The sequence below is a fragment of the Leptidea sinapis genome, chromosome 6, assembly GCF_905404315.1.
Source record: "Leptidea sinapis chromosome 6, ilLepSina1.1, whole genome shotgun sequence".
Taxonomy (NCBI): domain Eukaryota; kingdom Metazoa; phylum Arthropoda; class Insecta; order Lepidoptera; family Pieridae; genus Leptidea; species Leptidea sinapis.
The window spans coordinates 9266483-9280837 of NC_066270.1; positions in this window are offsets into that span (position 1 = coordinate 9266483).

Sequence of the window (14355 nt, forward strand, 5' to 3'; positions counted from 1 at the left end):
GCGTAGTTGTTACATCCTGCAATATTCAATATATATAAATCAAATTTATTAGACATTTAATTTCTTAGATCTTTGAAAACAATGAATTACCAGAAATACACTTTCCGCCCTCAGGTTTGGTATATCCTGGGTTGCAACGGCACCATGCTGCATGATTTTCTACTTCACAAAAAGCGTTTTCGCCACAAGATACGCTCAGACAAGGTGACATACATGTTCTATTAAGGCATGCAAGGTTATTGGGACATTGACTGTCTCGGCCACATAACAGTTTAGGAGCGTGCTCATCAATCACACCTGTAATGAAAAAGAAACAGTCAAACACTGAAAATTTCCAAATTAATAATATCAATTTATCAATATTTATGATACTTACATCCCGATTTATAAGGATCTCCAGACATGTTCTGTGGGCAGACACACTTGTAGCCGCCCTGTTCATCGTGACATATAGCTCCATAGGCGCAAGGAGCACTATGACATTCGTTTCTATTGGTGCAGCCGGAGTAAGGGTCTCCTTCAAATCCTGACATACACATGCATCTAGGTGGATCACTCGGAGTACACTTTGCATTAATTCCACAAGTGAATCTTTCACATGGACTCTTACATTTGTGGCCATCTGATATGTCTAAATAGAAGGGAGGTGGACAAACGCAAGTTCCTGGCTGAACGCATTTTTCATTTGCAAAACAATCAGAATCGCTGATACACCGTTTCTGGTTTAAGCTGCAATGGCCAGATATTGGATCTTTTCCATAACCAGGGGGACATTTACATACGTAAGACCCGATCGTGTTCAGACATTCAGCGCCAAAACCACAAACTGGATGATCTAATGTACACTCGTTAATATCTTCACAGGCACCTTCAACTGTTTGGAAGTATCCAGATGGGCATGCACAGTAACTGACGTTTTCAGATATGACTATGCATTCCGCCCCTTTACCACATTTCCGGTTTTCAGAACATCCAGATAGAACGCAATTACCGTCCACGATCTTATACGGCGCTTGGCACTGACAACTTATATCATTACAAATTTCACATAAGTTGTATGGGTTACCGCTATATTCAGGTGGACATTTGCATTCATAGCTTCCCGGTAAGTTTTTACAAATCGCATTGAGCCCACAGGGAATACGTCCATGTTGAGTGCATTCATTTATGTCTTCACATAGGCCAGTATCTACATTGCGGGACAGACCTTGACCACATATACAAACATTTGTGTTATCATGAAGGACGCATTGCTCCCCTTGAGGACAAGGGTTGATGTCACTGCATTCAATAGGTAGCTTACTAATAATGCATCCTCCATTGTAAGGCTCTCCTACGAATTGACCAGGACACTCGCACTGAAAACCACCCACCAGATTTTTGCAGACAGCACCGGGGGCACATGGATTTCCTTCACATTCATTTATGTCCTGACAACCATTAATAGAGGACGCGTCACCAGCAAATCCACTTTTGCATGTACATTGTGCTACTTGTTCGTTTAGGAGACATTCGGAATTGCTTCCACATTGCAAAGTCTCACAGGGATCTGTAAATATGTATAAAATTTAAAACCTTAACATTAAAAACGTAAAAACATAAAGGTAATAATTATTAAAACAAAAATATAATCTTACGTCGACAATCGTTTCCTATATTTGGCTCTGGACACATACACTTTGTATTTCTATCGCAAAATGCATTACCAGGGCAGTCGTCATTTTTGTTACATGTCAGTATTTCTGAACATCTAACTAGTGCATCGGGATCCGCTATTGTTCCGTCTGGACATATACAAGAATAAGACCCTTTTTCATTAACACATTCGGCCCCCACACCGCAAGATCCTACAGCTTGGCATTCGTCGATATCAAAACAGTATTTATTCGGGTCACCCGTATATCCATCAGGGCATTGGCATAGAAAGCTGCCTAGAGTGTTGGAACAAAGTGCATTTGCGCCACAGTGTGGAGCACCTTCAGAATTAATTTCACATTCATTTATATCGATACACCCAACTGAGATATCATCAGGATTGAAATTCCATCCTTCTTCACAAACGCAGTAAGCATCTCTTCCGTCTGGCTTACAATACGAATGTTCTCCGCATTGCACATCATCACATGGTGCTCTACATTTCATATTAGGTGGGGTTCCAATAAATCCAGCGGCACATTCACAAGAGTAGCTACCCACTGTATTTATACAATGAGCATTATCTCCACATTTAGTTTTATTTGCGCATTCATTCACATCAAGGCAAACGGCTCCGTTTGGTTTAAAACCATCTTTGCAGAAACATTGTCCTTCTATACATTCCGCATCGTTTGTGCAATCGAAATTCGATCTGCATAACGTATTGACATCAATCTGTAACATAATTAGTGTTATTATGAGTTGTATAACATGTAGGCTTATTAGAAATTCATTATTTAAAATCTTTAAGTACCTGTTCACATGCGATTTGTGGGTCAGGGTGAGCTCTATATCCTTGTGGGCATATACAGTTATATCCTGGGGCAGCATTTTCGCATATAGCCTGTCGCCCACAAGGATGTTCCAAAGCGACACATTCGTCAACATCGCGGCATCCGTCAGAGGCTCGAGCATCCCCAGTATATTCAGGTTCACAAGTACACACAAAACTTCCGATGGTATTTGTACAGATCGCGTGCGCTCCGCATACTGCCTCCTTACTTTTACATTCATCCACGTCTAGATGAACAAATAACTTACATCTTAAAATATTATTCATTTATCGATCAACAAACGCTTTATACGTACGGAGCAGAACGTTGACAGCCACTACGAAGAAGAAATTGAGGCGCACAAAAGATTGAATGATAGATAATCAATAAATATTCTGGGATGTAATGAATCAAAAGAAGAATAAATAGATATCCATAGATTGCATAGACACACATTCAAAAACCCAAAGATCAAGTTGATTTCTGAAACATAAAATACAGAAGAGAAACGAAACAATTTATTGTCGTTTTTTAAGTTGTTACGTTAGTATTAAGCCTGATGCCACCGCGCGTCAATTGCGGCAGTTCCTTAACACAGTGTGTTTAGTTGTTAAAAGCGTTAGGCCAGACAGAAACATGTAAGGAAATATAATTTCTAGTCTAGATGCTGACATACCTTTGCATTCTATGTTGGGGTCGCCATCAAAGCCTGATGGACAAACGCAACGGTGACTGCCCGGTAGGTTCTGACAATGCGCATTTCGTCCGCAAGAAGCCCGTGAGCACTCGTCGTGATGGAGGCAGCTGATTCGTGGGTCTCCCTCGTACCCTGGTGGACAGCTGCACTCGTATCCTCCCGCACGATTACGGCAAATCGCGTCGTGACCACAAGAATCCGGGGAGAGACATTCATCGATATCCACGCACTAAAAATCGTCAATACAATTTTAATATCAGACTTAAAAATAACAGTTAAACATGCTTTATTATAATATTGCCAATTGCCGCTTGTTCTTTTCTATCGTTTTAATATCTGTCGATATTTTATACTATCCTGGTAATCCTACATTAGAGGCAAAAATTATGTAAATATTGTACTGTCATGAGTTATGGAAAAGCAAAGGGAGAAACGTCATTGGCAAAAATTTTATACCATAGATAGATACAGATCAAAAAAAAGCATTTAATATGAATGTTGTTACTTAGAGCGCAATAGAAAATAAAATAATGAAATAAAGCGAATGATAATAAAATTTCAATGTCCACTTAGCAAACTTAAAGAAATCATAAATAATTTGTTATACCTTCACTTCTGGGATTAATTACTCAAATAAAATTTGAAAACAAAATTTTATAAACGATGCGGAACTCGAACCCGCGACCTCTCGCGTTCCGTGCGAATGCACTTCCAACTGTGCCAACCGTTCGAGTGACGCACAGAATCATCTGTACATATCAGGTACAGAGGCCACAACCTGAGAGTTGAACAAAGTATACAAGATTTAATCAACGATACGTTACTCGAACGGTTGGCTCAGTTGGTAAGAACGCTCACACGGAAAGCGCGATACCGCAGATTCGCGTGCCGCATCGATCATAAAATTTTATTTATTAAAGGAATCATTCATTTTCAAGATGCCTGAATTAAATATGCACAATTACTATATAGCAACCGAAAAATAATCATGAATTTCTAAAAATAAGCAACATGGACCATTTTTGTGTTCTAGAACTGTCTAGAAGTGTTATTTCACCATATTTAAAGGCCTTGCCTTTTGCGCATCCACCAACCGCACTAAACACATATAGTGACTGACACACGTTCAGTTGTAGCCGTATTTTATAGCATATTTGTAAATACTTAAAGACTCGGTCTGCTAAGAATGTAAATGAAAACTAAATTCAACAATCGAAAATTAAAAAAAAAACACAAAAGTACGGTAACTGCGCTTATAGTTCGCGGCAGTTATAAATTATTGTTGAAATCATCAACCTAAAGGCGCTTAACATAATCTCATTCTACCTTTTCTATGGGGCTAAAACGGCACACAGATGTGAATTTAATAATGGAATCTTGATAAATGTTCAGTTATAAGAAATAAGTACCTAAAACTTAAAACTAATGTTACTAGATCGAAGTTACAAAACGATAGTGATAAACCAGTCGATTTATTGCTTATATTAACATATTTGTATTAGAGATACTTACACCATCAAAGGGATTTCCGGTATAACCTGCCTGACAGGCGCATGTATAGTTTCCTGGATAGTTTCGGCAAACAGCGTTTATACCGCAAGCGCCGGGTCGACGACACTCGTCTATATCTGCATTTCATATAGAAATATTGTTTGATTATTACCGAGTACACTTTAAAATTTTGCTTAAGGCTGGGGACCGAGCCAACGGCCTTCAGGACTCCAGCGGAGCTAGGTTACCTCTCCCGTATAAGATCGCCATTATATTGACGACCGCTATATCCCAGTGGTTAGTAACCCTGCCCACTGAGCTAGAGATCCCAAGTTCATGCAGACATTTATATGATGAACATGAATGTTTGTTTCCGAGTCATGGATTTTAATTTGTATTTATGTATGTTTAAGCATATTGTATTAAATATATCGTCGTCTTATAGTACAGGCTATACCTAGTTTGGGGCAAGATAATTTGTGTAAGAGTGTGTCAATATTATTATTATTGTAATTCATAAATAGAAGCATTTTTAATGTATTACAAACATATTACAATTATCTTTATAAAAATAACAAAACTATGTAATGTTAAATAGTACTGGTAAAAAGTTAATAATTTTTTATCTTGATTGTATAATTAACATGACTGCAACTGTAAAAGTGAGGGGTATTTAGGTGATTTTTTTAAGCAATGTCTATCATAGAAAAAATGAATTTTCTTCTCACATTCTGTAACTTAACGAACATGAAATAACTATCTTAACAAAATCATAAAATTATGTTTCATTTCTTCTTCTTGAGCTGCCACCGGAGGTCGGCTATCATTAGTGCTATTTTTATTTTTGACACAGCAGCTCGGAACAAGGATCCTGTGCTAAGGTTGAACCATGTCTGGAGATTCTAAAGCCACGAAGTACGCCTTCTTCCGGGAGGACGCTTTCCCTTGCATGATGAGTTGGAGCAGGTCGTATTTATCATTACGCATTATGGGACCAAGGTACTGCAGTATGTATATTTCATTTAATATTATTAATATCTCATTTTAGAATATAAATTTATTGATGTGGAAATTATAATATTATTATATATAACTTATAATATTATTTACCTCAATATACTTAGTTCTTCGTTTCACAACTTCGCTAAGTCGTGAAACTTAACAATGAATCGTCTAATACGTCTGTTATTAATAAATTATCTGTATACATACCTCTACATTCTTCCTCGCCGTCACCTTCGAAACCTCTGTTACACTTGCAAATGAAATGGGCCGGTAGATTACAGCACTCCGCATTCTCAACACACCTCGAAGATATCGCAGGGTCTTCACATTCATTGATATCTGTTTACAGACGAGACAAGATTTACAAAAGCATTTATGTTATAGATTCATCAATCAATCTTAGCAGAGATCTATAATAAACAGTGGCTCTCACAGTAGATCAAATTTTTACCACTTTTTCATTTCGAAATTATTTATTAATACATGATTAATATAACAGAAATGTGCAGCTTTATTTGTTAAACATTATACTCACAGTTAAACAACTTTGAGGCTAAGAAAAAATGAACGCCTAATGAAGTTTAAACAAATGTAACAAACTAAATCTAATTAAGACAATGTACTAGACTCTACACTCTACATTAACTTAACTAGACACTACATTAACTTACTAGACTCTACATTAACTTAAAATAAATTTCGACAGTTAAAAACCAATACTTGAAAGATTTACTCTTGTCAAAATAGATCTCATTAGCCACAGTGAAACAGGGCTGTAGTGAACTGTATCTACTTAAGTCGCTTTACCAAGTAAAACCATATTAATATCTGTACATACATACATACATAAAATTGGAGTGTGTGTTTGTAATATTGAAATAACTGCTTTTTACTACATGTATATTATGATGAATATATATACAGCACAGTACATACACCAAAATAACATTTTTTCGAATTTTTGTCTATCGGTCTATCTAAATGTTTTTTAGACTTTTATTGGCAGTTAGCTGATGTAATAAGGAGTAACTTGGGCTACGTTTGTTTTAAAAAAATATTTTATTTTATAAAAATAAAGTAATGTTGCAATGTCCAAGAAACGGTCTAACTCTAAAAATAATTTATATGGTAAAACAACGTTTGCCGAGTCAGCTAGTAACAATCTTAATATTTATAAGTTACGTGACACGTTGTTTGTCCGCGATGGACTCCTAAACTAATGAACGGATTTTAATGGGTATTACTTCATCAAGTGCAGTTTGATCCAACTTGAAAGATAGGATAGTTTTTATTTCGATTTTGGACCCATAATTATTTTTATTTTCAATATTTGTTTTGTATGGACATATTTTCTATGAGAGAATTTAGTGACGCACGGTTTGACAGTTCCGCTGTGAAGCAATTTCATTAAAACAACAGGGAGCATTTTTTACGATAATTTAATAATTCTAGATGTTTTGAAATATTACTGGCAAATTCCTTTAAAACAGTATTTTTTATTATGTACAGAACAACTTCTGTCGGGTCAGCTAGTATTATATATATAAATCCAGTGTCCTGATGTTCGTTCCCAGTGAACTCCTAAACTAATGAACGGATTTTAATGGGGATTACATCATGGATTGCAGTTTAGTTGAACTTGAGAGATAGGATAGTGTTTATTTCTATTTGGGACCCATATATATTTTTATTTCCGATATTTCTGTTTGTATGGACATATTTTCTATGAGAGAATTTATTGACGCACGGTTTGACTGCTAAGAAACAGATTCATTGTAGCAACAGGGAGCATATTTTAATGGGGATTACTTCAAGGAGTGCAGTTTAGTCCAACATGAGAGATAGGATAGTTTATATTTCTATTTGGGACCCATATATATTTTTATTTCCTATTTTTATTTTGTATGGACATATATACTATGAGTGAATTTATTGACGCACGGTTTGACTGCTAAGAAACAATTTCATTATAGCAACAGGGAGCATATTTTAAGTTATATATTAATATCTTTAAACCTAGAAAGACATCTCTTGTGTGACCAAAATTATATTTAGTTTTTAATTATTTTTTATCCAGTTATATTGAATCACATTAATTATAATTTTATTTCGAAATAACATTATTTATTATATAACTTATATTACCTTTGCATGTGAATCCATCTCCGACATAACCTGGGAAGCAGGAACATTGAAAACTACCGACAGTGTTTGTACAGTGGGCGAATACATCACATGGTCTATCTTTGCACTCATTGACATCTAAAAATAAAGATAAATATTTATATTGACTATTGTATAAGACCCGCAGGATAGCATGGGGACTAGCTGCCATGTTAGTGACGTCAAAATGACTTCACGTCCAGGCACACACCTTACAAAGCGCATGATTATGACTATATATTATTTTTAGCATATGAGATTAAAATGTTTTTAATTGTTGCGGAGTATTTTCACCCGCTGGGCCATTTTGCTTAAAATTTGATTGACTTTTCAAGCAATGGGTCTCGGCTTTGAATCCCCTGTTGTTGCAAAACTACTCCGCCACTTCCTTTGCGGTATATTAAGGTATAACAGGGCAAAACAAGTCATAGTTCATTATGATAGAAATACTTTTTAATTCAAATCTACAGTCTCTCTTTTCATAGAATTTCTGTTAGTGATTGATGTTTGTAAATATCATAAAATATATCTTTTCGTCTTGATTTTTTTAAGAAGAAAGCATAATATATATGTATTCAAACAAAACAAATCTTTTAACCATATTTACAATACCGAAGCATTTATTTATACAGAAATAAATAAAATCTATCTAGAGCGATGAACCTAAAACTAAAAACCTTAAAAAATATAATATAACTAAAATATATTATTAAAGGGTGTCCCTTTAGGCAAGGTTCCGAAGATACTGGCATCGTTCCCCTTTGAATAGCTGGACTAATTCTTTGTCCGAGGTAGCTGCCAGCTCTTCGGTCTTCTGTGATGTGGATTAACCTCTTTACTATATCTTTAAAAAGCCTTATAGCGCTAGGACCACGGACCAAGGGTCTCGACACTGAATGGGACAATATCATATTCGGAGCCTAGATAACGTCTTAGTAACAAAAAAATATTTTTAAAATATTTGAGGTACTTACCAGGCTCTTGGCAATTGCAACCACCGAAGCCATCGTTACAATAGCAAACACCATGCAAGCATGCACCATTTATACATTTTGCGCCGTCTTCTTTGGTACAGTCATCTAAAATATATATAATAAGTATTAACATAGATAATCAAGTATATATTCAAACAAAACAAATCTTATAACTATATTTACAATACAACGACTACATAAAATTAAAACTATCATTACGTGGAAGCGTACCAAGAAAACTGGCAGCATTACCGCGTTGGATAGCAAGGCTGATCCTTTGACCGAAATAGCTGCCAGTGCTTGGGTTTCCAGTAGCCTTATTGAGGCGCGAAGATAGTATTTTGAACATTCTCCGCGCCTCTGGGCCCCACGGGCCAAGTGTCTCGACACCAAACGGCACAAAGATGACTCACTGAGACCAACATATTTGCGACGCTTGCTGTCTTCGGCAGTCGAAGCAGCAGCCCCAGCACCAACTGACGTAACTTAGACATGAGAAGGAGCTAGAGTGTCGACGCTAGTCACGTCCCACACCAGCGCCCTTCCCCGTGCCCAAGCCACCAGCGTCATTCCAAGTATTAACATATTCATCACATAACATCATATTGGAAGACGTAATGTTGGTAGGCCCCCCAAAAGAATGACTGACGCAATGTAGTGGTCAAGATTGCCGGAATAGTTTGGATGAGGGCATCGCAGTACCGATCGTCATAGTGATCTTTGGAGGAGGCCTTTATCCAGCAGTGGATCTTCCAGCTGAGATACTGATGAACATATTCATCATAACTTTGAATCGCATATCTTTCTAATATACTGTATTAATTTACAATAAATATGGTACGCGATCAATAAGTTAAAAAATAAAATATTCATTTAATAAATCCAAAATCTTCATGCTATTATTTATTCTATACTTAAGAGATAGATATAAGTATGTACCTGTATTATGTTTGCATTAAAATTAAAGATTTAAAATTATGATACCGACACGAGTCGCCAAATATCCAGTGGGAGGCTCCCTTGCACAGGATGCCGGTTAGATTATGGGTACCACAACGGCGCCTATTTCTACCGTGAAGCAGTAATGTTTACAACATTACTGTGTTTCGGTCTGAAGGGTGCCGTAGCTAGTGAAATTACTGGGCAAATGAGACTTAAGATCTTATGTCTCAAGGTGACGAGCGCAATTGTAGTGCCGCTCATTTTTTTTGGGTTTTTCAAGAATCCTGAGTGGCACTGCATGGGTAGGGCGTATCAATTACCATCAGCTGAACGTCCTGCTCGTCTCGTCCTTTATTATCATAAAAAAAAATTCTTCGCACTGAGCCTCTATTTAAAAAATACCTCGAATAGACCCATAAGTGCGAGCGAGAACAAAACATCGGTAATACTGTTCACTCTTCGTGCCAATACTTTTGGTGCCTTTGGTGTGTATACAAAACATAAGGTGAGTACATACCTGAGCATTTTAATTCAGTCCTTAGCTCATCGGATGCCTTAAAACAATCCGGCACACCGTCACATAATTTAGATAATTCGTATAATTGTAATATTTGTGTTGACTCGTTAACTTGACAGCCAAAGTAGCCGTCTTCTAAATTTAAGAAAAATACTTCTCGTTTTATTCCTAGGCCTATTCCATACTGGCTTTGTGTCGCTACCTGGAATAAAATCATTTGTACATTATAATTTACATTATTTTACGTCACCGTTGTAATTTAAGTAACTCTATCAATTGCTACATACATTTGCTGTTGTGACTATTAACGTCCAAACCACAAGCGGTAAGGTTTCTTTGTACATGGTCCCTGAAACAAAGAAAAATAAAGTTTAATAACATGTTAGGTAATAAAAGATTTATTCTTAATTTAATATTAGTGAATTCCACAGTGGATAATTAGGACGTCAGCCTACTCGAAGCGGCTACCACATGATCCTCTCCATCCAGCCTAGTGAGCAGGCGGTCCGAGGTTATAGTCTCCTTCCGAGACGCCCCAGGCCTGTGAGCTACATTTTCGGCCTCCAAGGCCCCCGCCCGGCTTCGCTGTAAAAGCCTTCAGGGCTATCAGCACAGAGGAGGTTTTTAGTCGGTAGGGGGTGTTTACACCCGAGCCCGACATATGGGCCCCGTTTCGGGGACTACAATACTTAAATGTATTTTACTCCTCTCGAAAAAAAAGCCTCACAATGAATTATTATGAGCTGTTCATCTCCATGGCTTAGCTTATTTCACAGTAAAATATCGGGATTATAAAGTAATTATTAACACTAATTATACGAGAGATTGTATTGATGTAGGACGGTGTGCTTATTTCTTCTTTAAATGGCACATTGTGCCTGAAACATTGTGTTTTATATTCAAACTCGGCAACGCTCTTGTGATTCCTCTGGTGTTGCAAGAGAATGTGGGCGGCGGTGATCACTTAACATCAGGCGACCCGTACGCTCGTTTGTCCTCTCCGAGAATCACCACAATAATATTCCGATCGGTTCATTAGTTATTTCAGTATAAACGAAGGAAAATAAATGGCTCAGTTTCATAACCGGTTTTTGTGATAATTACTTCAATGATTTGTAAAATTTATCTATTCCGATAAATTGTATGATATAACATAATGTAGGTATGAGTGATTTTATGTCCACGAGTTTACAACCGGTACCTGTTCAAGAAGAAATAAAAATTGTTTGTATTGACCGTGTAATACAGCTCTTTAGTGCAATTTCAAATAACGCGGTCCTTCATATCCTACATAAAAAATCCATTTCGGAAACGCCTGAGTTTAGGAAGAAACATATTGTAAGCTGCTAAACATGCATTTACACAGCAAAGATAACCTGTAAATATGTAGAAATAATACTACTCTTTTTAAGTTAATATAAGGCTTCAAGAAATATGTAGTCTCTACATTGATCGTAAAGACAGCCCTTAAAGTATCATGTTAAGTATGCTTTCAATTAACGGCTAGCTATTATGTACAAAAATAATAAAACAGTTATTAAAATAGCCGCAAAGGCGAAGGTTACTGTCTAAGGCCAATTTAAATGTAAGTGGCTATGATCTCATTACAGAGTATAATAATATGTTACATTAATACCCGACATTATTACTAATAGCGCTACAGAATTGCAATATTATTAGTAATTTCTATCTTTTTAACCGACTTCAAAAAGGATGTTCTCAATTCGATCTAAAATACTACCCATTGATAGGTTTATTCACTTACATTGCTTCTAAAATAAATTAAAGTTTTAAATTTTTCAATTTACCAATTCTTCGGAAAGAATCTGGCACCACACATCTGGCAACCCTGCTACTATTGATACAGTGCTCCTAGATTTTTTTATCTTGTTATATAAAATTACTGCTAGTTTCATGTGGAAAGAGTAACAAATGCGGAAAGCAACTTCTACGAAGAAGCTGCTTTGGCGTTGTCTCAGATAAGTTCCTATTATTTGCAATAGAAATCAAGTAAAATAATTTTGATTTATGTACCCTCAAAACGGGCTTCTTTTGTTGCTGTTAATATTTTTCTGCGATCACCCTCTGTAAATAGTCATATATTTTTTACAAGTGCGAAAAAGCGTCAAAAAGTATATTACGTAAGTAATTAAAAATACGTCAGTGGATGATACAGGGTCGCAGAGACTCACGATATGCATGGTACCAAGCCAAATGTAATACAAAACAAACAAACAAAAATAATTCTATGTCGTAGGTAAGTTACATTACACTTGAAATATGTTTTTTTTTTTTCTTACAGCTCGTTCGGAAGGCAGATTTCCTTAGAGAAGAACGAGCAAGAAACTCTGAGGTTGCTCTTTTCAAAATTGAATGATTTTACATATTCTTACTTTCAAATTAATTTTACGAATCATTTCAATTACAATATATGCAAAGTGATGCATCAAAATACACAAACGTCAATTATTAAATGCCTTACACGAGTAAGTAAAAAAAATTAAATTAATAAGTAAAACATAGTTATAGTTATTGAGTACCTACTTAATAGCAGGTACCTACACTCGCCATGCGTGACTTTGAGCGGGATAGCTACATCTAGAACAAAACAACCCAAGCGGGCAGGCACCGACTTAAACCCTATAAATAGGTAGTATTTTATTAAAATTAAAGGTATTCTGTCATGCGATCTATCAGATAGCTATGGTATTTGCTACTAGATTCATCCTTTAATTTATAATTAATTAAATGGCCCTTCCTGCTAGATAACACTATCGTTACGTTTTGCTCGTATTGTACTTCTCATTATAAAATGTATCCCTATGAAAGGCCCTTCATTTTAAGCAACAACAAACTCCATGACTTTCATATATAAATGATATCACGAATTTCTAGACGTGTCGCGACAATGCAAATCTTCGCCTTTCCGCAACAATAGGGCTGCACCACAAATAGTTCAACTTATGTACTACTAAGTACTTATGTGGGTACTTAAATACAAGAGTCTGTACTATAATAATCTGACATGTATGGACATTTACTTGCTTCCTATAGATTATTTTCATATTATTTTTATTATACTACAAAGAGATTTCCCGCCTTAGTACATGGTGTTGGAAATTCGTGACGATTCGTACGCGTATCGTGACGTAATAACTTCCATATTTATTCCTAAACGCATCTTAGAAAGAACAGCATACAAGGAATAAAACTATCCACAACCCCAAATCAAGAACATATACTGACATCAACATGAAACCATTTCACTAATAACAATTGACATCTATAGAATTTAATATATCATGACAAACGAAGCTGTGTAAGATTGATTTAGTGTCCGCAAACATTTGAATAGCGATGAAAAAACAAATGAGGCGTGATATTTCACAACATCCCTCGAAAATTTATATCACTTGTGTACATACACAAATAAAGGAGACAACGAATGACAAAGGACTGACTTTTTACGTATTTTTTTCGATGGGTCTATTATCAAAACCAGTTGACAGCTATTTATGACTTAGTACATTCTATCATCATATATGCAGATTAGATGATTCAAGATGGACGAAAAGAGTTACGGAATGGATGGTACAATGTTACAACATTGTACAATTAAACTTATTATTTAATAGCTTGATGCCATGGTCGCTCCATTCCCAATTTGTGGTATCATTAAGAAAGTCATTTATGTTATAGTAACATTTACCACACAAACGTTTTTAACAATCCTTTCGAATAACGTAATACTTTTTGAACATTTTCTGGGATCTTGTTGTAAAAGAATAATCATCGCCCCATAAAAGACATACTTACTCGACTTAGCCGAGTAGTAGGCATTATAAGCTTATGTCTGTTCCTGGTGTGAACATTATGGTTATGACAGTTTCTAGCAAATTCACTTTTGTGCCTATGAACATACATTACATTATCAAGAATATATTGAGAAGCAACAGTCAAGATGTTAATTTCTTTGAATTTTGCTCTCAATGATTCTTTAGGACCCAGGTTATAAATAGCGCACAAAGAGACATAAGGAAAGAGTGATATTTTTATTCAAAGAGTTGGATCAGACTGGATGTGAAGAGCCTGAGATAG